At 43.6% G+C, this 27879-nt stretch overlaps 1 protein-coding gene across 6 annotated transcripts in view; it reads left to right on the forward strand.

Moving 5' to 3' along the window:
* LOC135178791 (poly(rC)-binding protein 3-like) overlaps positions 1–27879 on the forward strand; it is a 714994-nt gene that overhangs the window by 60661 nt on the left and 626454 nt on the right. For all 6 annotated transcript variants that reach the window (XM_064150039.1, XM_064150038.1, XM_064150036.1 and 3 more), the window contains exon 2: positions 12922–13000. The gene's annotated coding sequence lies outside the window, so the exon portion shown is untranslated. The remainder of the gene's footprint in view (positions 1–12921; positions 13001–27879) is intronic.

Here is a 27879-nt window from a genome sequence, read left to right on the forward strand (position 1 = left end):
ACTATAATACAAGATAACCTGAAATATCTGGAACACATGGAATCAACTCTGAGATTTCAAACCTTTTCGGCTAAAGAGAGATTTCTCTGAGGGACACACTCAATAACACCAGTTTCCATCATCACCCAGTATGTGTGACCAGGACCCTCTGCAGATACCACCCCTTTGATAGGTTTTCTCCCACCAGAGGCAGGAGCAACCCACACAGTCTTTCCCAGTAGATTCCTTTCACAGACTACAGGAACTCCATCTCCCTCAACTGTGGGCAGTAGGGCAGACTGAGCTGGACCAGCTCTGTTAACTGATCCCCTGCTGTTCACCAGCCAAGTGGCTTCTGCAAGGTGCTTCTCCCAGTTTCTGAGAGTTCCACCTCCCATAGCCTTCAGGGTGGTTTTCAGCAGACCATTGTGTCGCTCAATCTTTCCTGCAGCTTGTGGGTAGTATGGGATGTGGTAAACCCATTCTATCCCATGCTCTTTTGCCCAGTTGCTTACAAGGTGGTTCTTGAAATGGGTCCCATTGTCTGACTAAATTCTCTCTGGGGTACCGTGTCTCCACAGGATGTGGCTCTGCAGGCCCAGAATGGTGTTACGGGCAGTAGCATGAGGTACTGGGTAGGTTTCCAGCCACCCCGTGCTTCCCTCCACCATGGTTAACACATACTGCTTGCCACTGCGAGACCGAGGCAGAGTGATGTAATCGATCTGCCAGACCTCCCCATACCTGTACTTTGACCACCGTCCCCCGTACCACAAAGGCTTCATGCGCTTAGCTTGCTTTATGGTGGCACAGATGTCACATTCATGGATAACCTGAGTTATGTCCTCCATGGATATGTCCACGGATCTGTCTCGGGCCCATTGGTATGTGGCATCTCTTCCTTGGTGACCAGAAGAGTCATGTGCCCACCGAGCTAAGAACAGTTCACCTTTGTGATTCCAGTCCAGGTCAATCTGGCAGATGTGGGCAGCCAGATCAGCTTGGTGGTTATGCTGCTGTTCTTCAGTGGCTCTGCTCTTTGGGGTGTGAGCACTGATGTGTCGAATTTTAACTGGTAGGTTGTCCAGGCGTGCAGAAATGTCTTGCCAGAGATCAGCAGCCCAAATAGGCTTCCCTTTTCTCTGCCAATCATTTCTCTTCCACTCCTTCAGCCACCCCCATAAGGCATTTGCTACCATCCATGAGTCGGTGTAGATGTATAGCATTGGCCACTGCTCTCGTTCTGCAATGTCCAGGGCCAGCTGTATGGCTTTCACCTCAGCATACTGGCTGGATTCACCTTCTCCGTCCCTTGCCTCTGCAACCCTGCGTGTGGGGTTCCAGACGGCAGCCTTCCATCTCCGCTTGCTGCCTGCCAGGCGACAGGATCCATCTGTGAAGAGAGCATATGCCTTTTCCTCCTCAGGAAGGTCACTGTATGGGGGGGCTTCCTCGGCACGGGTCACTGCCTTCTCTTCTGCTGGTTTTCCAAAGTCAGTGCCCTCTGGCCAGTTGGTGATTACCTCTACAATGCCTGGGCGCTCAAGAGTCCCCATCCTAGCCCTCTGAGTTATCAGAGCCATCCACTTACTCCAAGTGGCATCTGTGGCATGGTTCGGAGTTGAACCCTTCCCTTTAAACATCCAAGTCAGGACTGGAAGCCTTGGAGCTAAAAGGAGTGGTGACTCCGTCCCAATCACCTCAGAGGCAGCTCTAACTCCCTCATAGGCAGCTAGGATTTCTTTCTCTGTGGGGGTATAATTGGCCTCTGAGCCTTTGTACGCCTTGCTCCAGAACCCGAGTGGGCAGCCTCGTGTTTCATCAGGAGCTTTCTGCCATAAGCTCCAGCTAGGACCATTCTCACTGGCTGCTGTGTAGAGAATGTTCTTAATCTCTGGGCCGGTTCGAACTGGTCCCAAGGCCATGGCATGGACCACCTCTCGCTTGATCTGGTCAAATGCCACCTGCTGCTCAAGTCCCCACCCAAAGTTATTCCTCTTTCTTGTAACATCAAAGAGGGGTTTCACAATTTGACTGTACCCGGGAATGTGCATTTTCCAAAAGCCCACAAACCCCAGGAAGGATTGTGTCTCCTTCCAGTCAGTGGGTTCCACCATAGTGGCCACTTTATTCACCACATCCATAGGGATGTGGTGTCGGCCATCCTGCCATCGAACTCCCAGGAACTGGATCTCTCTGGCAGGCCCTTTCACTTTGCTTCTCTTACTGGCAAAACCAGCATCCAGCAGGATATTAATGATCTTCTCACCCTTCTTGAAGACCTCCTCTGCTGTCTCACCCCATACAATGATGTCATCGATGTACTACAGATGTTCCGGAGCTCCACCGTTCTCCAGTGCAGTCTGGATGATGCTATGGCAGATTGTAGGGCTGTGCTTCCACCCTTAAGGCACTCTATTCAGTGGTACTGGACTCCTCTCCAGGTGAAGGCAAACTGTGGCCTACATTCTTCTGCAATGGTGATGGAGAAGAAAGCATTAGCTATGTCGATTGTGGCATACCATTTGGCCTCCTTCGTTTCCAGTTCATACTGGAGCTCCAACATATCAGGCACGGCTGCACTGATTGGAGGAGTCACTTCGTTCAGGCCTCTGAAGTCCACAGTCAGTCTCCATTCCCCAGTCTCCTTTCACACTGGCCATATCGGGCTGTTGAAGGGCGAGTGGCTCTTGCTGATGACAAGCTGCTGCTCCAGGCAGCAAATCAGCTGCTGTATGGGTAGCAGGGAGTCTCTGTTGGTGCGATATTGCCTGCGATGAACTACATGAGAAGCAATGGGTAACTTAACATCTTCCACCTTGTGGGTACCAACCACGGAAGGGTCATCTGACAAGCCAGGCATGATAGACAGCTGCTCTTTGTCTGCAGTCTCTACAGCTGCTATACCAAAAGCCCACTTGTTCTCCTTGGGATCTTTAAAGTACCCTTCCCGGAGAAAGTTGATCCCCAGGATGCAAGGTGCATCAGGGCCAGTTACTATGGTGTGCTTCTCCCACACATTCCCAGTGAGGCTTATCTCAGCCTGCATCACAGTCAACTCCTGAGACTCCCCTGTGACTCCTGCAATTGTAATAGTTTCTGTCCCCCTGTGGCTGGAGGGGATCAGAGTGCATTGGGCACCGGTGTCTACCAATGCTCTGTACTTCTCGGCTTCAGAAGTGCCAGGCCATTTCACAAACATGTCCCAATATACTCTGTTATCCCTGGCCTCCGCCTGGCTGGAGACAGGGCACCTCTAATGTTGAGCAGTGTGACCGCATGAGGCACATGGACTTGAGTTACTGGCTTCACCACCCCTTGGGTGAGAGGGCTGCCTGCAGGACACTGGGGCAACCCCTCTTCTGGAGGAGTTATTCCCTGTGTTCGTCCCCTGCAGTTCCCTTACTCTGGCCGATAGAGCTGAGGTGGGCTGGCCATGCCATCTGTCCATGTTTTCCCCATGTTCACACAGTGTTCTCCAGAGTGAACCCCTGTGTGTACCCTGTCTGCTCTGGGCTGGTCTCCTGCGGGGAGGAGGAGGAGCACAGCGGCGTGTGTTCCTGACAGCTGAGACTTGCACCCATTCTGAAGGTGAAGAGCAGTCGTCCTCTGCCTTCTGCAGTTCAGAGAAAGAGGCTTTTAGCTCATTCACTTCTTGGGTGAGGGTCTCTACAGTGGCAATTAAGGTTTTCCTTGACAAACTGTCTTCAAACTGTCTAAGGTCATTCACAAACTCCCTGATTGTGGGAAGGTTGTTGGGGTCTCTGCCCAGCAGCAGTGCTCCCAGTGTAGGGGCATATGTGGAAGGGGCACACTGGGTCAGTTTCTTTAAGAGGGCTGGCTTCATGCGGACATCATCAGGGTCCGAGGGCATCTGGCCGACTCCATAGATTATCTCCTGTACAGCCATTTGCCTCAGGTATGAGACACCCTGTTCCATATCTGTCCATTTAAGGGGATGGAAAATCATGTCATCCTTAGTCGGATACCTCTACCTGACGGCAATGAGAAGCCTGGCCCAAAGTGAGTGGGTACCATCGAGTCGTCCCAGCTCTTTATCTACACCCTCATCCCTCGACAAGGATCCCAGCTGCTTTGCCTCCCTCTGATCTAGGTCCACGGTTTCTGCTCCTGCATCCCAACATTTCAAAAGCCAGGCTAAAAGGGACTGTCCGTTTGTCCTTGCATACTCCTGCCTTGTGTGCCTGATTTCCTTTCTGGGCGTGGAGCTGATAAGGATAACTCCATTATCAGGTCCATTTCCAGCTGGTTGCTGTTGCTGGGGGGTGCTGGTTCCCGAAGAGGTCCCTTGCTCTGGATCTGTGTCTGTGGGAGGGTTTGGGTTTGATCTGACTTGCCGCGTGGTAATGGGAGAGAGTTGGAAGGGGCTGGGCTGTGGGGGCAGGGTCCGGGGGGCTGCCCTGGAAGAGACTGGGGGTGGAGTTCGGGGCGGAGCCGCGCTAGGGGCGGTGCCTGCGCTCGGGGCTGCCTGACTGGTCGGACCGGTCTGACCTGTCGCCCACCCCCCGCAGCTGCAGCCAGGGCAGTGAGAGGCACCCCTAAGCATCCCAATGGCGGCACCCACACGAGCTCTCCACGTGTTCCAGCTCAGAGTTACATTGTAAATTCCCAAACCCACATTTAAACACAGTGAAATCACTGCTATCCAGTACCATTTCTCCCCCAAAATATCTGGAGCTTCTGTGTCCCAACACATATACTCAGATTGATTCCATGTTCCAGAAACATTTCTAAACACAGTTAGATTACTAACAGAATTCAGGAAATAGGCATAGACTTGGACAGGCAAATGCTTAGAATATTCCCAGACCATATCAATGACAATCCAGAAGACATGATAACTTATAAACTTTAACAGCCAGGACCAAAACAGCCATGCAAAAGCGTGAATGATTAAGACTCTCAGAATATCCATTTTTTAACTTCCAAATCTTCTCTGAAATAATTCTTTCTACCTAGCCCCACGTTGGGCACCAAATAAATTGTCTTGGGTTAAAATGCAGGTTTCCAGAGACTCTAATAAATTTAATAGACCCAATGACAATTTATAGAGTGCCCTCCCCTCTTCCCTCTCCTTTTCCCAAAAGACAGGGAGAGAGAGAAAGGTAGGGACACCCAAATAAATCAATCTCACTCGATTTGGAAGTAAAAAGGAGAAGTTTAACAATAACTTAGAAAAGGTATTGGAGGTAGGGGAGTTTACAAAGGATAAGGAAGGGAAAAACAGCAAAATACAAAAAGGGATGGATACAACCCGAGTAATGTGATGGTGTCTCTGCCTCGTGGCTGCCACGTGGTGTGCTGGTATGCAGTATGAGTGTGTGTGTGTCAAGAGGTAGCGAAGGAAAAAGAGAGAGAGACAGGGAGCTCCTGTCTCTTTTATACCACAGGAAGTGGGGGGAGTGGGCTAACCATCACCTGGAGTGTGGCCCACCCCTGGGGAGGGGCCAAGACCCCTAGGGTCAGGTTCAGGGTTACTCCCCCAGGAGTGTTAACACTATACAAATCCTGAGACTACAGAGGGAAGAACAGGGTCATTCTGTCACTGGTGGAAGAGAGGCTGTCTTTCCTACTCTGGCCCTGTTGGGTTAAGGCTTCCCTTGCTTCTGAATAGTAGCTGTGGTAGCCTGTCATTTATTTGCATGCTGCAATCCTCAAAGAAGGTTTTCATTTCAGAACACATACATTGTTGGAGAGAAAACTATTCTTTTCTATTTCTGGTTGCTGCATTCAACAGGCTAATCACTTGCAACTGTACCTGTTAAGTTTTGAATGGCCAGGTTATGAATTATGCTAGTGATGGGGAAAATTGGTGTAGTGTACTTGAATGCAAAAAATTTCCCAACAATTTCATAGAATATTTAAATAAGAGTTTCCAGATGAATAGATTTTTGAGATAGAATGGGGACACTGTGTTTTCAGAGTTTAGGTCTAAGAAAGATCAACTGAAATTTTGTTTGTAGAAAAAATTCAAGCTGTAACCATTCAGACTATACCAATATGTACCTAAAGAGGCTGGCGGGCCCATAACGGGAGTTCAGAATTATGGTGTTCATGAAATGCTTGATTTGATCTTACTGGGTGTCTAGAAGGGGAGAAATAGGAGGTCTTTAGACCTTTTAATTCTTGATGTCTTTTTAATAGTTTGTGTAATATACCTCAGGCTTTAAATTACATTAGTAAAATCAGTTCTTAGCAAAATTCCTCTTAAACACTAATCCATCTTAATAAAAAAAAAAAAAGGTGGTTAGATTTTTTTGTTCATGAGTTTGTGATTTTGTGGTATTGTGGTTTGGTTTTTGTGGTGGTTGGTGGGGTTTTTTTTGGTTGGTTGGTAGATTGATTTGGTTTGGGTTTTGGTTGGTTGGTTGATTTGGGATTCTTTTTTTGTTTGTTTGATCTGGGTTTTTTTATGTTAATGTGTAACAGATTTCAATCAACGTATTTCTTGAAGAAATTTCCAAGTTTAATCACTTTTACAATCATTAAATGAGAGTATTTCTGAATTTGGTATACATACTTGTCACTGAAATCTCTATTTATAGAACTGATCTAGTATTGCTAACTTCAAGATTTATGCTTGCCTGTTGTATGATCATCATCCACTAAATTCATAGGAAAACTGTGAGTGTAATTCAGGGTTCTCTAGAGAGTTTTACAAGCAAGTCTCATCAATGGTTTGTATTTTAGTCACTGATCAATTCAGTCATTGCAAATTTTTACTACTGAAGAAACAGTTTGCTGCTGGGCGTGCTTGAAGTAGCATTGATAGGAGCCCTGTCATGTTATGTATGACAGAAAAAAGTTAGTCTGTTTATCAGCTAAAAGATATAGAATCCAGTAGACCATTTTATCTAATTATTGATAAGTCAGAGTTTGGATCTAGTTGTTTGGTGGCTAAAATTTCTAAATTATACCCTCCCTCTCCATAATACTGTTAACTGAGAAAGTATGAGGAGGACTCACCTGCTCAACTCTTGGCTTCGAGACTCGTGTCTCCAGCAGGATTTTGGCTTTTTTGACCACGGGTCCCCTCACATGACACCAGGTATGCTGGCAGCAGATGAGGTGCACCTCTCCACAAGTGGAAGAAGATCTATATTGCAGAGGTCAGCTGGGCTCATAAATCATGCTTTAAACTAGGTTGGGGGGGGGGGGGGGAGGGTGAAAGCCAGGCTTACTATAAGCAAGCCTGAGACAATTGTGGGACGATATGTCAGATCCACTGCTATCTCAGAGGAGGTAGACAACAATGAGTTGTGTGCTGGAGAGGATACAAAAGATGGCACATCAGGGTGGGAGGCTAGCAAGAGCCTTCAGCCTGTTACCTTGAAGCATGCTGGGGACAAACAAGAAATCTTTCATCTTACAGAGATGGACCACAGGTATGAAGTAATGAGGAATCAGCACATGCAGAACTTACTGCTAGATTGGTGGCCATGGAAGAGTCTGGGAATGGTCAAACTGCAGAGTGAAAGCAAATAGATTAACTCCCTCCCTGAAATGCTTATATACTGTCATGGTTTGGGTGTTCCCCACCCCCCTGACACTTTTGAAATTACCCAGACTAGACTCAGCCAGCTCTGGAAGTATGAATGAAGCTTATATTTACAGCTAGCACAATATAGAAGCAGATATTTACAGTATATACAGTTATCTACAGAAATATACAAGAAAGGTAATACAGAAACACAACTCCCCTTCCAGAAACCTGAGTCCCCAGGAGGGGCTCTCAACTGTCCCTTCACCTTCCCCCTACCCCTCTCAACCTTACCCCAGTCCCAAGGAAGAATGGAGGTTCAGCTAGGGGGTTAGGAAGCAGAGTGGATTACTCAAAAAAATGGAGGGTGAGGTTAGAGAGTAAGATGCAGCTCAGAGCTCACCAGCAGCTGAAGTGGAGAGTGGTTATCTACATTTTGCTTTTTGTTCTTATACATCTCAGCAAGCCTATTAGTGAAGTAGACATCACCATTGTTTTCCCTTTACAGCCTGTAATCTAGTTCTTTTCACCAAAACATTCTAGCTAGGCTCAAACTAGCACATATACCAATGCACTGAGCATGGGGAATAAGCAGCAGGAGCTGGAGAACTATGTTAGGCTGAATAATTATGATATAATTGTCATCACTGAGGCGTGGTGGGACAGCTCCCACAACTTGCCTGTTGTCATGGATGGCTATGTGCTGTTCAGGAAGGATAGACCAGCAAGATGAGGTGGGAGAGTTGCTCTCTATGTGTGAGAACAACTGAATTGTTCCAAGTTCTATCCAAGAGGGGAGGCAGAACAGGTTGAAACCTTGTGGTTAAGAATTGAAAGATGTGAGAAAGGAGGTGAAATTGTTGTAGGCGTCTACCATAGACCACCAGACCAGGAAGATGTTGATGAGGCCTTTTACAGACAACTGGAGGTAGCCTCTAGAGCTAAATCTTTGGTACTCATGGGTGACTTCAATCACCCTGATATTTGCTGGGAAGATCACACAGCCAGTCCTGGAGGCTCCTGCAGTGTATCAATGATAACTTCTTGATGCAGGTAGTGGAGGAGCGACCAAGGAGAGGTACACTGCTGGACCTTGTATTAACTAATAAAGAGGGACTGGTTAAGGAGATTAAGGTTGAGAACAGCCTTGGGGACAGTGACCATGACATGGTGGAGTTTAGTATTCCACAGGGTAGAATCAGACCAACAAGTAGAATTACAACCCTGGACTTCTGCAGAGCTGACTTTGTGCTCTTCAGAGACATGCCTGCAGAAATCCCATGGGCTAAGGCTCTAGGGGGTAAAGGAGCCCAAGAAAGTAGGTTAATTTTTAAAGACCACTTCCTCCAAGCTCAAGCTAGGCATGTAAAAAATCAGGTAGACATGCTAGGAGACCTGCATGACTGAGCAAGAAGTTCCTGAAGGAAATCTCAGGGAAGAAAGAAATTTACAATTCATGGAAGAAGGGATTTGTCACTTGGGAGAACTATAGAGAAGTAGTCAGGGCTTGTAGGAAGGCAACAAGGAAGGCCAAGGCCCTCTTGGAACTGAAGCTGGTAAAGGAAGTAAAAGAGAACAAGAAGGGCTTCTTCAAATATATCAGTAGGAAAAGGAAGAATAGGGAAGGTGTGGGGCCACTGCTGAACAAGGAGGCAGCCTTGATAACTGAGTATGCAGAGGAGGCAGAGTTGCTGAATGCCTTCTTTGCTTCAGTCTTTACACCTAAAGCTGAACTCCCCTATGTACTCCAGACCTTGGATGAAGGAGAGGAACCCTGGAGAAGGGAATGCTCCCCACTGGTCTGTACAGACTGGGTTAGGGATAACCTACACAAATTGAACATTCACAAGTCCATGAGCCCTGATGAGATGCACCCAAGAGTGCTGAGAGAACTGGCTAATGTTATTGCTCTGTCACTTGTTGGGAGAAGGAAAGAAATGGACACTGCATCCAATATGGATTATAGCAGGTGACAACTTTATTGGAGCAGTAGTGTACTTTTATAGCAAGCAGTTAATGTATTCCACTGTCAGCAGTTATATTGTTTGTAGCTCTAACGGACACACTCGCATGGTACTTCCTACAGCATAGGCACCTGGCTTCCTTCAAAAACAGGATACACATCCTTTTTCCCTTGTTTACCACCTTGCTCAAGGACAGTATCCTTGGGCACTCATCACATCAGCATGTTGCAATCTCTTCATTCTGCTGACCCATCAGCTTCATATAATCTCCATGTCCATTCTCTCTTAGCCATTCCTCAACAGTCACTCTCCATCATTTTTGGCATCACAGCAGACAGGAGAGGTGCCTGATGACTGGAGGAGAGCCAATGTCACTCCAGTCTTCAAAACAGGGCAACAAGGGGTTCCAGGGAACTATAGACCAGTCAGCCTCACCTCCATCCCTGGAAAAATGGTGGAATGGCTCCTTCTGGAGGGCATCTCAAGGCACTTAGAACAGAAGAAGGTTATCAGGAGAAGTCAGCATGGATTTACCAAGGGGAAGTCATGCTTGACTGACCTGATAGCTTTCTGTGATGACATAACTGAATGGGTAGATTCAGGGACACCAGTGGATGTAGTCTACCTTGACCTTAGCAAGGCCTTTGACACCATCTCCCACGACATTTTAGTGAGCAAGCTGAGGAAGTGTGGGATGGAAGAGCAGACAGTGAGGTGGGTTGGGAACTGGTTGCAAGATAGAGTTCAGAGGGTGGTGATCAATGGTGCTAGGTCCAGCTGGAGAGCTGTGACAAGTGGTGTCCCCCAGGCATCAGTGTTGGGTCCAGTCCTGTTCAACATCTTCATCAGTGGCACTGATAAGGGCACAGAGTCTGTTCAACAAGTTTGCTGATGACACCAAACTGGGAGGCTTGGCTGATACAGCTGAAGGCTGTGCAGCCATCCAGCAAGATCTGGACAGCCTGGAGAGCTGGGCACGGAGGAACCAAATGGGGTTCAACCAGGACAAGTGCCGAGTCCTGCACCTGGGAAGGAATAATAAACTGCACCAGTACAGGCAGGGAGGTGATCTGCTGGAGAGCAGTACTGTGGAGAGGGACCTGGGAGTCCTGGTGGGTAACAAGTTCACTATGGGACAGCAATATGTCCTTGTGGTCAAGAAGGCCAATAGGATCCTGGGGTCTATTAGGAAGAGTGTGTCCAGCAGATCAAGAGAGATTCTCCTTGTCTACTCTGTCCTGGTGAGACCTCATCTTGAATACTGTGTTCAGTTTTGGGCTCCCCAGTTGAAGAGGGACAGGGATCTGCTGGAGAGGGTCCAGCAGAGGACTACAAGGATGATTAGGTGACTGGAGGACCTGGCTTATAAGGAAAGGCTCAGGGACCTGGGGCTTTTTAGTCTGGAGAAGAGAAGACTGAGAGGAGATTTAATAAATGTTTATAAACACCTGAGGGCTTGTGATGGTTTGGGTGTTCCTCATCCCCCCACACTTTAGGAATCACCCAGACTAGACTCAACCGGCTCTGGAAATGTGAATGAAGCTATTTATTTACAGCTGGCACAATATAGAAGCAGATATTTACAGTATGTACAGTTATATACAGAAATATACAAGATAAAAGGTAATACAGAAACACAACTTCCCTCCCAGAAACCTGAGTCCCCAGGGGGGGCTCTCAACCACCCCTTCACCTTCCCCCTGCCCCTCTCAACCTTACCCCAGTCCTAAGGAAGTATAGAGGTTCAGCCAAGAGGTTAAGAAGCAAAGGTGAGTGGCAGGAGAGATTAGGAAGGTGCAGCTCAGTCAAAGCCCAGCCAGAAAGTGAAATCAAAATGGCAAAAGTGTTGTCTAATGTTTACATTTCTTCTTCAGCGAGACTCTGAGGGAAGGAGACATCACCGTTGTTTTCCTTTCATAACCTATCATCTAGTTTTTTTCTCACCAAAACATTCTAGCCTGCTTCAAACTAGCACAGTACATCCAGTACGATGGCATCCTAATGCATCAGGAAACATAATAGCTAATATTATTCTTCATGACATATAGTGTAACAGATTCTGTTACTTGCGGATTATCTTGTAAAAGAAACACTGAAAATAATGACACGACTTAAATTCTGTATCCTGAAGTGAAAGCCCCTTTTCTAACAGTGTAGGAACTGAATATGGAGCATTCTATTTGTTGTATGCACTCAAAAGCATAAGACAAGGGGAGGTGAGGAAACAACAGGGTCAAGACAAGCTACCTTGGAGGTGTTGTTCATGGCTATCAACTACAAAGATAAGAGAGATTTTCTTTTGAGTGCTGTTTCCAACTATAAAATGTCAAAGGCAAACCATTGCTTTGTCTGAGCCAGAAATTTCTTTGCTTCAATTTATTTTTTAGCCCACAGTTATGCCTATATTGGAATAACAGGAAGAAGTAAATAATTTCATTTTAATTCAAAACATTTTGTTTAATTAAACTGAAATTTTGTATTTTTAAATACATTCAACCCATACAAAACTAGCTTATTTTGTCTGTGTGATGGTTTGGGTGTTATCCACTTGGTTGGCTCTGGAAATTGAATGAAGCTTATATTTACAGCTTAGCACAATATACAAGCAGATATTTAAAGTATATACAGTTATATACAGAAATATACAAGGTAAAAGGTAACACAGCACCCCTCCCAGAAATCTGAGTCCCCAGGAGGGGCTTCCAACCACCCTTCCACCTTCTCCCACCCCTCTACCTTACCCCAGACATTGCCTTGTGCCCCAAGGAAGAATGGAGGGTTGGCCAAGGGGGTTAGGAAGCAAGTGGATTAATCAGGTTAGGTTAGAGAGAGAAGAATGCAGCCTCCAGCCCGGATTCTTGCTCTTATACATCTCAGCAAACCTATGAGTGAGGTAGACGTCACCATTGTTTCCCTTGCACAGCCTGTAATCTAGTTCTTCTCACCAAAACATTCTAGCTAGCTTCAAACTAGCACAGTCTGCTATACTCTGACTTTTTTTCCTTATTCTTACTGTGGTACCATTTTCCTGTCTGCAGCTTCTGTAAAGGGTCATCATTCTCACCTTCCTATTGACACAACTGGTGTTTAAGTCCTGTAATGCAATATAATATTGCCATGCTTCGTGATTTTTCCTCTGATGTTCAGTTTAAGTTCAGCTTCCTGTAGAAAAAGCACACTTCTATTCATCCCATTTACTGGAAAAAAAAAATTTAAAAAGGAAACCAAATTCCGCATACATTTATTTAAAGTATCACTAAAGTATCTAGTAGATTTTGTAAAATATTATTTTATATTTAAATATATATATATCTAATATACATTATATATAATTATATATAAATATAAGCAATATATTATAGTACATAAATAATTATATATATATATAAATATTGTAATATAATAATATTTACATATTATTTTTTGAAAGTCCTTTGCAGCTGAAAACATTATCTTCTTTTCTTTGCCATTTTGCAGCTCCGGAAGTGTTGTGTAATGTCAAAGTGAATAACATGCGAATTATGATGGTATCAACACTACAAGTAAAGACACAAAGGTCTGTGACATTCTTGGTTTTTTTTGTGGGTTTCTTGTGCTGTGTAGTTACAGTAGTAGTCTGGGTTGGCATATAATCCAGGAAAATAATCAGAGATCCTTGCAGAACTATTTGCTTGATTGTTTGTTTGTTTATTTCAGTAATTATTTTCAATACTGACTCTGTTGAAACACAGTAGAGATTCTCATGTGAAAGGCTTTGTTTCACTCCCTTCCCCTCTCTCAGCAGAAAGAGAAATTAAGACATTCGTTCATTGGATGTCTTATCACTGCTTTTTAAGCAGACCCTCTCCATTGATCTCATTGGAGAATCTGCTTTAAACTAATGACATAATTTATCTCTTCAGCAGTGAAGTTTGTTCAAATAAAAGCAATCTGCTGGAGTGACAGAAATGACTCCACACTGATGGAACTAACATGCTTTCTATTTTACACCTGGCTTTGAACTGCCATCCTGCCCGTCTTAAAATAAGTATTTCAACACTCTGTGTTTCTTATTGCATGCCTAACACATTTGGGTGTAACTGGGACAAGACAGCACTGAAATGCAAAAAAGCTTGGAAAAAGTAGATGACGTTTTCCTTCTCAGAACAGCTGCAGCATTCATACTGAGAAATAACTCTGTGCCCCACCATTAATCTCAGGAGATGGCACTGCAGCTCCGTATTGTGAAGTCCTGCATATGCCAGATAGTTTGTTTTAGCTCAGTCTTTAGACCACTATAAATGCATTTCTTAACCAAAACAGTGTATTCAGGAGATGATCTTCCTTGTTCTCTTTCACTACCCTGACGCTGTCTTCTATCTGCACAGATACTCCAGACATACAGAAAAAGTAAATTTGCTGTGGACATTTGTTCCCAGACCAGAGAAGTGGAACTAAGTGTATTAACAGACATGCATACTTTCAAAATGAACAATCATAAAGGCATCATCTAATTTCACACAGGTGACGACACAATGTACTTCCAGAAGGAAGTGTAAGATTCAGTGCAGTTCCTGAGAGAAGGGTACAACATAAAACAGTGTATTCATTGACTAGCAAGCAATCTGTTTAAGCATTATCTCAGCCCTAGCTCCTTAAAATTTTGTCTTTTATAACATGCACATTCTGTGCAGAAAGACATTTTAGTAACTGTAATTTTACTCTGGTGCTGAAGTGGACCATTTAATGAAATACAGTACAGAAAATATGAATATCAGTGATGCATCTCATGAAGTGCGATATCAATTAGAAACTTTTCTATAATGGCCAGACTGATTTTATGTTTAGATTACAGGAAAAAAAAACAATGTTTAAAAATACATCATCTTGTGTATTAAGCAGTAAGTATTAAAGTAACTATCAGACAAGAAAGTTAATCTGTAGTTATACTGTGAAGTCCTGCCCCACACAAATTTGGTTTTGTTCTTTTTGTTTATTTGTTTGCTTTTTAATTTTAAATGATGTCTTCTTCTGCAGTGGACTTCAAGGTCCATTTAAATATTGATTATTAAAATGAGAAAGTGTTGAAACTTTCTCTTCAACTAACTTCCTAGGTGGGTTTTTTTGTTGTTGTTGGTGGTGGTTGAGGGTTTTTTTTTTTTTTTTTTTTGGTAAGTTTCTTGGCTAGATTAGCAAACTCCTTAAAATAGTCAATTTTCTCATCTGAAATTTGGTTTAAAATTGAGCAGTAATATCCAAATTGTTTGTTGGATAAGCTTTGTCACTCATATTTGTCACACATTAATTTTTTTTTTCAGATTCTAATACAAACTTACAGGTATAATTTAGGGTATCTGCCCAAATGCAATGTTAATTACAATAAGAAAGTACTTCTTTAGGAGGTTCAGAGATAATTTTCCTCTTTTGTGTCAGTTATTGAAATGCTATACATGTGTTAAAGAATAAAACAGTGTAACATCAAGTAAGCTTTTAACAAAGATCTTTAAGAGCCATCTGTATTAGTTTGGGGCAGTCTGCTCAAGGTGGCCATACTTAAGCAGGGGCTTGGATCAGATGACCCTCCTGAAGTCCCTTCCAATCTCAGCCAGGCTGTAAGTCTGTGATCTATCATTCCTTGTGTTCATTAGTGAGCACATCACCATTTTACATTTAAAATGCTCTGACCCACTAAAGTATTTATTGTATACTGTTTGAAATACAAGGATGTTTTGTTTGTGGCCTTGTAAACATTCAAACTACTATTTTCTTTTATTTTTAAATAGAGATATCTTCATTTTACAAGCACCTTATGCTGAGATCAATCATACTAACACAGCTCAAGAGCAATTCATTAGTTTCTACAATTACAGTGGTATATAAACTGAAAGGTGATTGAAAATCTTGCCTGCTGGGCAGGATTTTTCTTGTATCATAATTTTAGTAATAATAATAATAATAATAATAATAATAATAATAATAATAATAATGTTTATTGCTGAGTAAATCATGCAAGTCCTTACCATGTTTAGGATTTTTTTCAGATCTTCTGGTATGTCTTCAGCAAGGAAGACTGGTGTCCCTTATTTACTCTCTCTTTGGAATTCATTCCTGTATAAAATAAGATTACACTTATAATCTAGGAAGTTTGAAATTTATTTTAAATATTTTAAATTTACTCACAGGTGCAAAAAATCACTTCCTGTTGATCAGCTTTACCTGTAAGGAAGAGCTTGATTTCTTTGAAGACCCAAGTACACATCTGTGCTATAGATTTTGGTGGTGTAGATACTAGTTTTAAATAGATATCATGACAAAACCACAGAGCTTGGTTCAGGGTCATAGCTCCAATTTCTTCATTTGTGGATTTTGTGCTGCTTTGTACAAATTCTTCTGTTACTTAAAAGTTCATTTAAGTAAAAGTGTAGCTGCACCAGACCTTGTTATAGAAGTCAGTCTGCTGGCATTATCCCTCAAAGAGGGAGCAGCTGACAGCCTCCTGAAGAACCTCCCCAAATATAGCAAATTGAGAAGTGTCTTTTTCTGCATGTCTCTGCTGCTGTAGAGTGGCTGAGTAGGCTACTCATTAACCTAGCCTACGTGATTCTGGTTTGAAGTGTGGTGGGTCAAACTTTGCTTCCTTAATGGACCATGGAACTGTATCTATGGGGGGAAAAATAAAATTAAAGTATGTTATGAAAATTAAAGAATGGAAGTATTTATGTTCTGGTCTTGTAAGTGAGAGTTGCATTTTGGCAGAAGGTCCCAGAATATGGTGGGTGTGGTAGCAGCGTAATAAGTGTGATTTTCAGCTGTGGAAAGTTAACGCTGTTTCTCTGGATGAGAATGAGATGGAAGTGCTTACCTTTTTAGATCAAAGTAAAATCAAGGCCACGTTTCTCGGTGTGCTAAACTGAGAGCTTACTAGAGGGTGAAAAAAGAAAGATTCATCAGTAAAATATACTGGTCAGGACAGCATGGAAGAACAAAGTAGTTAGTGTATTTATAGAAGCTATAGATTATCCCAGTACATCTCTGAGTCCAGTTGTATCAGTGGAGGTAGCCATGCATTTCTGTACCTAGGCTGGTAGCACAGCTCCAGGTCAAGAGACAACGCTTTGTATAGCCTACTGCTCTTTGTGCAAAAACCCTCTCAAAATGTGAGCTTTCCTAATTCCCAAAGTGTTTGGAAATAGCAATTTTCTATCAGTTAACCATCAGTCAGCACCAGGTTCCTGGTGCTTCTGTCATTTAGATGTGCTGCCACATTTATCTGAGATCTTCTCTAGTCATTCCTTGAAGTTTGGGATTTCTCGTGCTTATTTTCTAACTAGTGATTGCATTTTTCTGTGTCAGTCATTGCAAACCTCTACACCAAATGGAAATTCCAGTCCAGCAAACATGCCATCACCTTAGTGATAGGTGAAATTTCACACTGCTTCTTTGGTATAGGCAGATGTGAATCAAAGTCTTGGCTGCAAGTAATATTTAATTTTGATCTTGTTTTACCACTTTCACTGTGTAGGTCTTATGTGAGCAATAAGGGCTTTTTGGGACATACGTGGATCTTAGCAGGATAGACAGGCTCCTAGTTGTAGGGGAACAGAAGGACCACGAGGCTGCATTGTTTTTCTTTCATAAGGTGGTCCCTTGCCCAGTTGCCATGTCAAGCCTTTAATGGAAATCACCTATCAGGTTTTTTGACAGCTAAATTAAAAAAAGAAGCTCTTGCTGTCTATCTGTCAGGAGAGGGGATTAGTTAAATGGGAGCAGCAGGGAACTCAGCATAACTTTTTGGCTAAAAAGAGAGCTCTTCATACTTTGACATAGCAGTGGGCCTCTTCATTCCAGCAGAGTTACCTCCTGTTTATGTCCCCTCTTTGAATACTGCATTTAACGCCTGCTTCTTTTTATACCATTAAGTCACGACTTTTAAAAATAGTCCAAGATTGTGGGATTTCAAAGTGATGTTGTGAAAATGTGAAGTCATAAATGTTGTGCCTCCAAGCTTTCCTTAAGTGGAGCAGTAGGATTTCAGTTCATTCCAGACCTAATTGCTTGTGGACAGCACTCAAATACTTTACTGTGCTATGGAACCAAAATTTCAGGCACTTCCAGTCATGAGTGCTGTTGTAAACAGTAGCTCTTGTGCTAATTTGGAATATACTACAAGTGCACTTACACTTCCCTGTGTTTTGAAATCACTTTGGAAATTATCCTGTAAATTCCATGCACTGCAACCCCATTCTGGCAGATGATGATTTGTAAGAAAATGGAAAAATCAACTTTTTGACCGAAGAGGAGAAGAGGAGAAATTTGAACCATCTCAGTCCTACCAGTATTTCTGCATTTCCTAGACTTCTAAGCTTAATAGTAGTCATGTTGTCCCAGACTGAGAACTATAGAGTTAAAAAAATCTTCTGGGGACTAGAAAAATGTTATTCAATCCTATAATTCTGCTATCTCTTTATAAACTCTGAGCAAGGCCAGCTTATTCTCCTTTCCTCTCCCTCCTGCCCTGTGTCAAGTGGGAGCCACTTTATTGGACTGTTGCGGAGGGAAAAGTTTGTTTGGGTTTTGGGGAATGAGATGCGAGGCCAAATTTGAAAGAATTTATAAGATTTATTATTATAAACACTGGAAATCCCCTTCCCCAAATTTATTTATAACTGTCCTACGTAAGTTCTTTGTCTACGGTTGCGAATTAAAATACAGAATGACTAAAATGAAGAGAGTCTGTGATTTGAGAGAGCTCACTGGAAGCTTGAGAGATTATTCAGTCTTTAGACCAAGTTTTGTCAGTTACTCACTGTCCGGGTTCAGTTCAGAAAAGTTCTAAATATCGTGGATCAGAGAGCGTTGTCTGAGCTTCCGCAGGTCTGGGCCAAGCTAGACGCTGGCTTCCGAAGGTTGGTAGGGATCGTAGCGCTGTCTGTAACTGTGCCATCTCGAGCTGGTTGTAGCTTGGTTGCTGCGAATGCCGAGCGAACGCCGAGCGAATGTCGAGCTGTGCCGTGCCGTGCGTGTGTGTGTGTGTGTGTGTGTGTGCGAGCAAGGGTACCAGTCAGAAGGAGAGTGAGAGTGTACCCCAAAAGGGTGCTAGCAAGGCAGGGCAACAAGCAAAAAGGTGCTCAATTGAGGCAAATACAGCATTTTTGTAGTGTCCAGAAGAGGTGTATCCATCCAAACTCGGACGAATATACGTGAATAATACAGATTGGTTCAAAGTTATAATTAATTCACACATTGACTAATTTTTACCAAAAACAACCTGTGGAACCACCCAGGGGTCAGCCCCCAACAGGTGTGCGTAGGGTGCTCACAATGCCTGAGAACCCAAGGCCTTTTTTCCAAAACAATAGCCTGTATTTACAGTTTCTGCCCCTCTGGGGGAGAACTCTTCCCAGAGGCTGTAACGGCTGCTGGGACAGCAACTATCGTCAAGCAAGCAGATGAAAGCAATGTTTTGACTCTTTGATGGATGGTCTTGGAGCCATAATTCTGTCCAAATGAGGGTTTTGCAAGAGGGCTCTGCAACCCTCCACTACATGGACAAACATGTAAGCAATAGGCTTGTTCTGGGGCCTCCAGAGGCTTGTATTTAGGCCTGTGGATGGTGGAGGCATTGGGAAGGGAGGATTGGAGCAGTGGGGATTATAGATGCAGTTTTGGGCTGGGGGAAAATTCAAGGGGGTTCACCATAACTGTTGTATCTGCTTCTGTAATTTCTTTTCTGTATTTCTCCAAATATAATTCTGTGTTTTTAATCCAAGAGCTTCATGTCTGTCAGCTCTCTTTAAAAACCATGACACATGTATATCCAGGCAGAGGAATCATCTCATTTAACATTAGATATATTGGAAAATATTGGAGTATCAAACCGCAATGAGCACTTAAGTGACCACAAAAGTGCCATGCAGAGAGTTCTGTTAATGTTTCTTTTTGTTTGGCAGCAGCTTTTTAAGATGTGAGTCTATCTCAAGCACTTGTTGTTGAAAGAAGGAATGGAGAGGGAAGATCAGCTGTGGGAGGAAGATGCCTGACCATTGCCTTTTAAACAGACTAAGAACTGAGCTCTATTCTGTACACTAGGCACTAGTAGCAGTCCTTCCCTTAATGGATGTTTCTGGGGGCATTTCCAGTTGTCACTTTTTCCAAAAGCACATTATAGGGTTATATAGTGTATTGTAAATATGTCAGATGCCAGTAATGAGCGCAGTGATACTCCTACCAAATCAGTCTACTTCATCAAAAGACAGACTGAGGTTTAGAACTGTTTGAGAGGAGATGACTGTTCATCTTTTTGATTTTTTCTTTTATTACCCCTTTTCCATTTTCATTGCCATTGTCATATGGATTTAATCCCGTTCTGTGTCCATTAGCCACTACTATGCATTTAAGTGAGCTGGCTATGTAAGATCCTCCCTGGTGTATGGTCCTACCTCTGTTGTGGAGGCAGGGAATTAATGTGGCCAAGTCAGGGATTTATATAAAAATAGAGTTATTTTATCTTCCTGAAAACCTGCCCCCAAAACTATATACAGAAATTAATTTAGTTTTAATTACCATATTCAGTTCATTTGAGAAAATCTACAGGATGCCATAGATAATTTGACTATTTTGGAAGTCAGAAGTTGGAAAAGGTTTTAGCTATTAAATGAATAGTGTTTCCCACCTAATAATAAAGCGGAGCCAGAATAACTCACGGTCACATGTACTTGGTCCAGCAGCCTGAGCTCTGGCTCTCTCTTCTGATGCCATTGTTAAGAGGGTCGTTAAGAGGTATTCAGGTGCACAAAAGGATGTTAATGGGTGAAGCAGTCTTTTGGAGCACTGGGGTCTTTCTGTAGAATCTATCCAGGCCAGGCGAGGTAGGGGGGAGAAGTCTCAGGCAGGCACGTACGCTGTGCTAGTTTGAAGCAAGCTAGAATGTTTTGGTAAAAGAACTAGATAACGGGCAGTGAAATGAAAACAATTGATGTCAACTTCTCTCACAGTCTCGCTGAGAACTCTGGGAAGAAGAAAGACTTTTTCTCCATTTTGTCTCTCACTCTTGCTTTTGCCTTAGACCTAGTCACATCTCATTAACCCTGCTCCCACTAACCTTGCTCCCTAACCTCTTGGCTGCACCTCTTTTCTTCCTGAGAACTGGGGTAAGGTTGAGAGGGCCAGGGGGAGGTGTTGGAGTGGTTTGAGAGCCCCTCCTGGGGACTCAGGTTTCTGGGAGGGGAGTTGTGCTTTTGTATTGTTTATCCTTTGTATATTTCTGTATATAATTGTATATAATTGTATATATTGTAAATAGCTGCTTGTAAATTCTGCTAGCTGTAAATAAATTGCTTCATCTATATTCCCAGGGTCCGTCTGAGTTAGCTGGGGCAAATTCAAAAGTGTGGGGGGGTGGGGTAACCCCTAAACCATCACATTTTTAATTGGCTTTCCCAAAGTGGGGCTAGATATTTTTGAGTGATTGGAAAATTAGCTCTGGGAATTAAGATGAAGTAATCAAGCAGCTATTGTACTTGGTGGGGATTGCTGTGTGGCCTGTTTTCTGGTTTTTTGTGTACAACTGGATCAAAGATCAAATTGGTTATTTCTTGCTTCATGTAGTTTTTAAGAAGGCTAAAGTTAAGCTTTCAAACATGTTCTGGAGCTGGGGTGATTTTGTTCTTGGTTATGCTGGTTTCAGTGTCACTGAGAATATTACTAGTGATATTACAAGAGTTTTTGTCAATAATGTTACAATCAATCGAGAGTCTGCTTTATCTACTGCTCTCATGAGGGTCATCCACCCCCAAACTGAAATGCCAAATCCCTGCAAGGATTTTTACAGAAAAGAGATTGTGGCGGGATTGGTGTGCAGTAATCTGGCTCTTATGATTTTAATATTCATATTAATTTTGGCATTATTAGTGAAAAATTCAAAACCAGTTTCTGTAAGAGCTAGGAAAAATTCTATGTCTCAGAAGCAGTCTCTTTCACAGCAAAACAAGGGAACACAGTTATCGGCTTCCCCCTTGCCAGCCTCTGCCCCTCCTTCTCCAAGTGCTGGGAACACGGCCAATGTTCCCGCCAATAACATAAACAATAACGATAACGGGCAGAGTTTAGCAGGAGCCTCAGGAGGACAGGCAGGTACCCAAAATCAGAATGTTCCCAGCAAAAATGATAACACCTCAGGGTTGGCAGGCATCCCAGGAGGACAGGCAAACAATCCCACTAATGTTAGTAACACAAGCCCAGTCAGTCCAAATCCTAATGACACCAGCTCAGCCAATTCGAACTCCCAGCCAGCAGACCAGAACCAAAATCCTCCTGTTAAAAGCAAGGCAGATTTGAACTCACAAGCTCCAGGTCAGACCCCCAGTAATACAAATGCTCCAAGTCAGACCTCCAATAATTCAAATGCTCCAGGTCAGACTCCTAAAGATTCAAATCCTCCAGCAGACACATCCAAGTCTGTTGCTGCTCAGGCCTTTCTGGCACCTGCTAAGGCAAAAGCTAAGACAAAGAGTGGTTCGCAGGAGGATGTAAGAGATGGGACCTCTGGTGATCAGCAAGGAGTGATATTGGAAGATCTTTCACTGTTGGTGAATTCACTGACCAGCTCAGGCAGATTGAGGACAGCTTGTCACATTCTGGTATAATCTGTGCCATAAAGACTATGACTACAGAGATGAAGGATAGTATTGAGAATGGCATTAGAAATGGCATGAAAGAACTGAAGGAGGATCTCAAAAACATTACCAATCTGGTAAAGGATACCGTTCCTGCATCATCTGAATGGGTGAATGTTTCTGCAGTCAGGAACAGACGCCCACCTCCTGCAAGGCAATTCCAGCCCAAGAGGAGACAAATTCCACCCAGACAGCAGCAATCACGTGCATCACTGTGGATACTTCTGCGTGACACATACGGGGAGAACATGAACAAGTGGGATGGTAAACCTACTTCAGCTCTTTCAAAGAGAGTCAGGGATCTGCAGAGTGGCAGAAACAGAGGCAGCAATGCCAGGAAAGTAGCTCTCACTTCTTCAGCTTCCGAGAGCAACTGCAATTGTTCCAACAGTTGCAGTTCCTCTCACAACAACACCAATCAATGTGTACACCCCACATGCCATGTTCAGCATTAGGGGTGCCCTGCCTCCAGCCAGGAGGAGGAAAGGGATAGTGGAGAGAATCGAATCTATTGGAATGTATTCATTAGGTGGCCTGGCAGTTCAAGAGTTCGGAAATACAGGGCTTTAGTTGACACAGGTGCTCAGTGTACTTTATTGCCATCAAATTGTAAGGGGACAGAGTCCATTTCTATTTTTGAAATCACTGGTGGATCTCAAGAGTTAACTAAGATACAGGCTGAGATCAGTTTAACTGGTAAAGAGTGGAAGACACATACTATTGTAACTGGTCCTGATGCGCCTTGCATTCTGGGAATTGACTTTTTGAGACAAGGCTGTTTCAAAGATCCTAAGGGTCATAAATGGGCTTTTGGAATAGCATCTGTAGAGATTGAGGATGATAAGTTGAAATTGTCTGTTAGACCTGAACTTTCTGATGAATCTGCAGCTGTTCTTAGCTCGGTGGGCCCATGACTCATCTGGACATCAAGGCAGAGATGGAACATACCGATGGGCTCGTGATAGGTCAATTGACTTGTCCATGGACGCTATCACCCAAGTCATCTATGACTGTGACATTTGTGCTGCTATTAAGCAGGCTAAGCAAATCAAGCCCTTATGGTATGGTGAGAGATGGTCAAAGTACAAGTATGGTGAAGCCTGGCAGATTGACTACATCACTTTACCTCGATCTCGTTCTGGCAAGCAGTATGTGCTGACGATGGTAGAAGCCAGCACTGGATGGTTGGAAACCTATCCAGTTCCACATGCAACTGCACATAACACCATTGTTGGTTTGGAGAGACAAATCTTGTGGAGACATGGAACTCCAGAGAGAATCGAGTCAGACAATGGTACTCATTTCAAGAACAATCTTGCGAAAAACTGGGCCAAAGAGCATGGTATTGAATGGATCTATCACATACCCTACTATGCACCAGCTTCAGAGAAGATTGAACGCTACAACGGTTTGCTGAAAACCACCCTAAAAGCCATGGGGGGTGGAACTCTGAAAAACTGGGACAAACATTTAGCACAAGCTACTTGGTTGGTAAATAGTAGGGGTTCAGTAAACAGAGCAGGACCTGCACAATCAGATTTGGTCCAAACAGTAGACGGTGATAAAGTTCCTGTTGTACGTGAGAAGAATCTGTTAGGGAAAACTGTTTGGGTATTTTCTCCTTCGGGCGAAGGGAAACCTGTCCGAGGGGTGGTTTCTGCTGAAGGTCCTGGTCACACATAATGGGTAATGCAGGAGAATGGTGAAATCCAGTGTATTCCACAGAGAAATTTAACCTTAGCTGAGAGAGTTTAAATTCAAGCTGTTAGGAGTTTTCTGTTCTAGGTAACATTGGCGCCCAACACTGAGAGAATCTACGATAGAATCTACAGTACGTGAGCACGAACCCAACATCACCTGGGAGTCCCTGTTCTGAGCTTTTGAATCACCTACATCTGATTGAAGTGTGAACTGAACTTGTATATATTGTTTTAGTGTAAATATTGGTTTAGATTAGATTGGATAATTCTCAGCGATATTCTGAGCAAAGTAGACAGGGGTGGATTGTGCTAGTTTGAAGCAAGCTAGAATGTTTTGGTAAAAGAACTAGATAACGGGCAGTGAAATGAAAACAATTGATGTCAACTTCTCTCACAGTTATGCTGAGAACTCTGGGAAGAAGAAAAGACTTTTTCTCCATTTTGTCTCTCACTCTTGCTTTTGCCTTAGACCTAGTCACATCTCATTAACCCTGCTCCCACTAACCTTGCTCCCTAACCTCTTGGCTGCACCTCTTTTCTTCCTGAGAACTGGGGTAAGGTTGAGAGGGCCGGGGGGAGGTGTTGGGGTGGTTTGAGAGCCCCTCCTGGGGACTCAGGTTTCTGGGAGGGGAGTTGTGCTTTTGTATTGTTTATCCTTTGTATATTTCTGTATATAATTGTATATAATTGTATATATTGTAAATAGCTGCTTGTAAATTCTGCTAGCTGTAAATAAATTGCTTCATCTATATTCCCAGGGTCCGTCTGAGTTAGCTGGGGCAAATTCAAAAGTGTGGGGGGGTGGGGTAACCCCTAAACCATCACATACGCTCAGGCACGGGCACTGCACTACTTCCTAGGCACGAAGACCACAGCCAATTACAGCCCGATTCCAGCGTGGGCACTGCACGGAGCACCCCTCATGGCGGAAGGGCCCCTTGCTCTCCCCCCTTCACGCCTGCAGGGCAGGGGTGGCGGAGACAGGTCTTCTTGTGCCTTTTTCCTCTCCCATTCAAACCACAGAGGGAGAGGAATTTAGGAGTATACAGGACAACCTCCCATAGCATGCATAACAAATGCATCTTCTCCCATTTACTCCTAATGTATTTACCCACTTTTTTCCCAATTAGTTTTGTCACTGGCTATATTAATGGTACTGCTGAATAACAATTGGATTTGGAGATACGCTATATTGAAAATTTACTCTGAAAAGAGCAGAAGCTGGAAACAAATGGAAAGCCTTGCTGAGGGTGGTATATTCTCCTAAACAGTCATAATCAAGCACTATTCAATTATTTTAAATTATCTGGTTACCAAAAAGAAGAAATTACTTTAAGAACTATATATTTAAGTATTTTTAAGAATAGTTTTTGCCCCTCCAAATACTGTAATTGATTGCATCTGTTTTTATTACTTTTGCAACCTGCTTTTTTCATTCAGCAGTTTCACTTTATGATTAGAACAGTAATACTGCAGCCTGAATACTTTTTTAAAAAAATATGTTGGTTTATTTTATTTTACTTTACTTTTTTACTTGTTCTTCATTTTATATTGGTCTATGGAATGCAATATAATATTTCCTCAGCATTCATATTGCGACTGTGAGATGTGTATGTGCACTGTAGAAATCGTTGTAGAATACTAAATAAACTACAACATCTGTGAGCAGCCTAAAATGTCAGAGAAGGATGACTACAAGTTTGTGGCAAATATATGTAATGGCATGGCAAATAGCCAAGGAAATGTGAAATAGTTTTTGAACATAGAATGTTTTGGGTTGGAAGGGACCTCCAAAGGGTCCATCCCTCACTGCACTAAGTAGGGGCATCCTCAAATGGATCAGGTTGTCTAGAGCCTTGTTAAGCCTCACCTTGAATTTCTCCAGGATGGGGCCTCAGCTACCTCCCTGGGCAACCTGTTCCACTGCCCTCATGGTAAAGAGCTTATTCCTAACATCCAATCTAATCTGCTTTTCTCTAGTTTGAAACCATTTCCCCTCATCCTATCACTGCAGGCCTTTGTAAACAGTTTCTCTCCATCCTTCTTGTAGGCCCTCTTCAGATACTAGAAGGCTGCTATTAGGTCTCCCCAGAGCCTCCTATTCTCCAGACTGAACAAACCCAGCTTTATCAGACTGTCCTCATAGCAGAGGTGCTCCAACCCCCTGATCATTTTTGTGTGTTGCGGAGGGCAGTAATAATTCGTGGCCGAGTCGAAAATTTATCAAAAATAGATATTTTTTATTTTTACAAAAACCCGCCCCCACAACTATATATACAAAGATTAATTTCGTTTGATAAACAGGTTCAGTTGCTTGAGAATTCTACAAGGATACCATTAATAATCTGACTATATGTATTTGGAAGTCAGTTTTTGGAAAAGGACTCAGCTATTAATTAATAGCGGTTTCTTACTAAATTAAGCTAAGCCAAATAACTCACTCAGGCTGGCTCGTGCGGTCTGTCTTCCTCCTCCAGCGGCTGCAGGAGTCGTTAAGGGTCGTTAAGGGTCGTTAGGCAGACAAAGGTGTGCCTAACACCAAGGCAAGTCCTTTGGTCTCTCTGCAGTCCAGGCACAGGGGAGTGAATGAACTCAGGCAGAGACATACGTCCAACACCGGCAAAATCCAAAGCGGGAACCCCAAAGGCGGGAAGACCCCCAATATTTATAACCTTGGCTAGACAAAGGGCAGAGTTACCACACTTTAGGCGCGAAAGCGCACGGCCAATCCCAGCCTGGCTCCAGCGCGGGAACTCACGGGGCAGTCGCCCCCTTCACGGGGCAGTCCCCGCCCCCTTCATGGCTGCAGGGCAGGCGAGGGGGGGGGAAACCAGGCGGCTTTTCCCCTTTCCCCCCGAAGTCCGGGCAGGAGAGGAATTTAGGGGTACAGGACTCCAGGACATTGTGAACCTCCTCTGGACCTGCTCCATGTCCTTCGTGTACTGAGGGTTCCAGACCTGGATGCAGTACTCCAGGTGAGGTCTCACCAGAGCAGAGCGAAGTGGCAGAATCACCTATCTGGATCTATGAGCCATGCTTCATTTAACACAGCCCAGGATGTGATTTGCCTTCTGGGCTGCAAGCTCACACTATCTGCTCATGTCCAGCTTCTCATCCATCAGCATCCCCAAGTCCTTTTCTGCAGGGCTGCTTTCTATCACCTTATCCCCTAGTCTGTATTGACAGTGAGGATTGTTCAAGCCTAGGTGCAGAACCTCACGCTTGCTCTTGTTGAACCTCATGAGGTTCACCTGGGCCCAGCTCTCCAGCCTGTTCAGTTTCCTCTGGATGACCTCTTGTCCCTCTGTCGTATCAACAGCACCACTCAGCTTGGTGTCATCTGCAAACATGCTGATGGTGCTCTCAATACTGCTGTCTATCATTAATAAAAATACTAACCAATACAGGTCCTGCCACAGACACCTGCGGAACTCCACTTTTCACTGCTCTCCATCTAGGCTTTGAGACGTTGAACACTACTCTCTGGATGCAACCATCCAGACAATTCCTTATCCACTGAACACTCCACCTGTCAAATTCACATCTCTCCAACTTGGCGAGTATGATGCACTCATTTCCCCCCACTCATTCCATGCCATCCACTTTTACCCTCCAAAAGGAGCTTGTGCATTTTAAGTAGTGTGTATATACATAATATAGAGCTGATACCCTTTACTGAGGAAGAAACTATTCCTTTCAAAACTTTGATATCTACAGAGTGGTGAGTGATAGGGACCGAACCTGGCCTGGTGTCCGGTTGGTCCTTCACATTTTCTAAGTGGGTTTGTATTGCTGCCCAGTGCTGATCACCGCTACAGGACTATATTGGAGAGCAGCATGGGACTCTCAGTGGAAGGCTGTACTCAGTGGTACCAGCTGGCTTCCATCCTTCACGTAAAACTATGCTTCATACAGTTTATTGTTTTAGTAGTGTTATCTATACAGAGGAACCCAGGGAAAAGCTTAAAAGGGAAGAAATTCTAGCAAGTATTTGCATAAAAATGTTTACTACTAAACTAAATAAATATGTTTTATACAGTGGTTACTGTATTAAAGTTGCTTCATCTGCAGACCATGTTCTG

Source organism: Pogoniulus pusillus, chromosome 10, assembly GCF_015220805.1.
Source record: "Pogoniulus pusillus isolate bPogPus1 chromosome 10, bPogPus1.pri, whole genome shotgun sequence".
Taxonomy (NCBI): Eukaryota; Metazoa; Chordata; class Aves; order Piciformes; family Lybiidae; genus Pogoniulus; species Pogoniulus pusillus.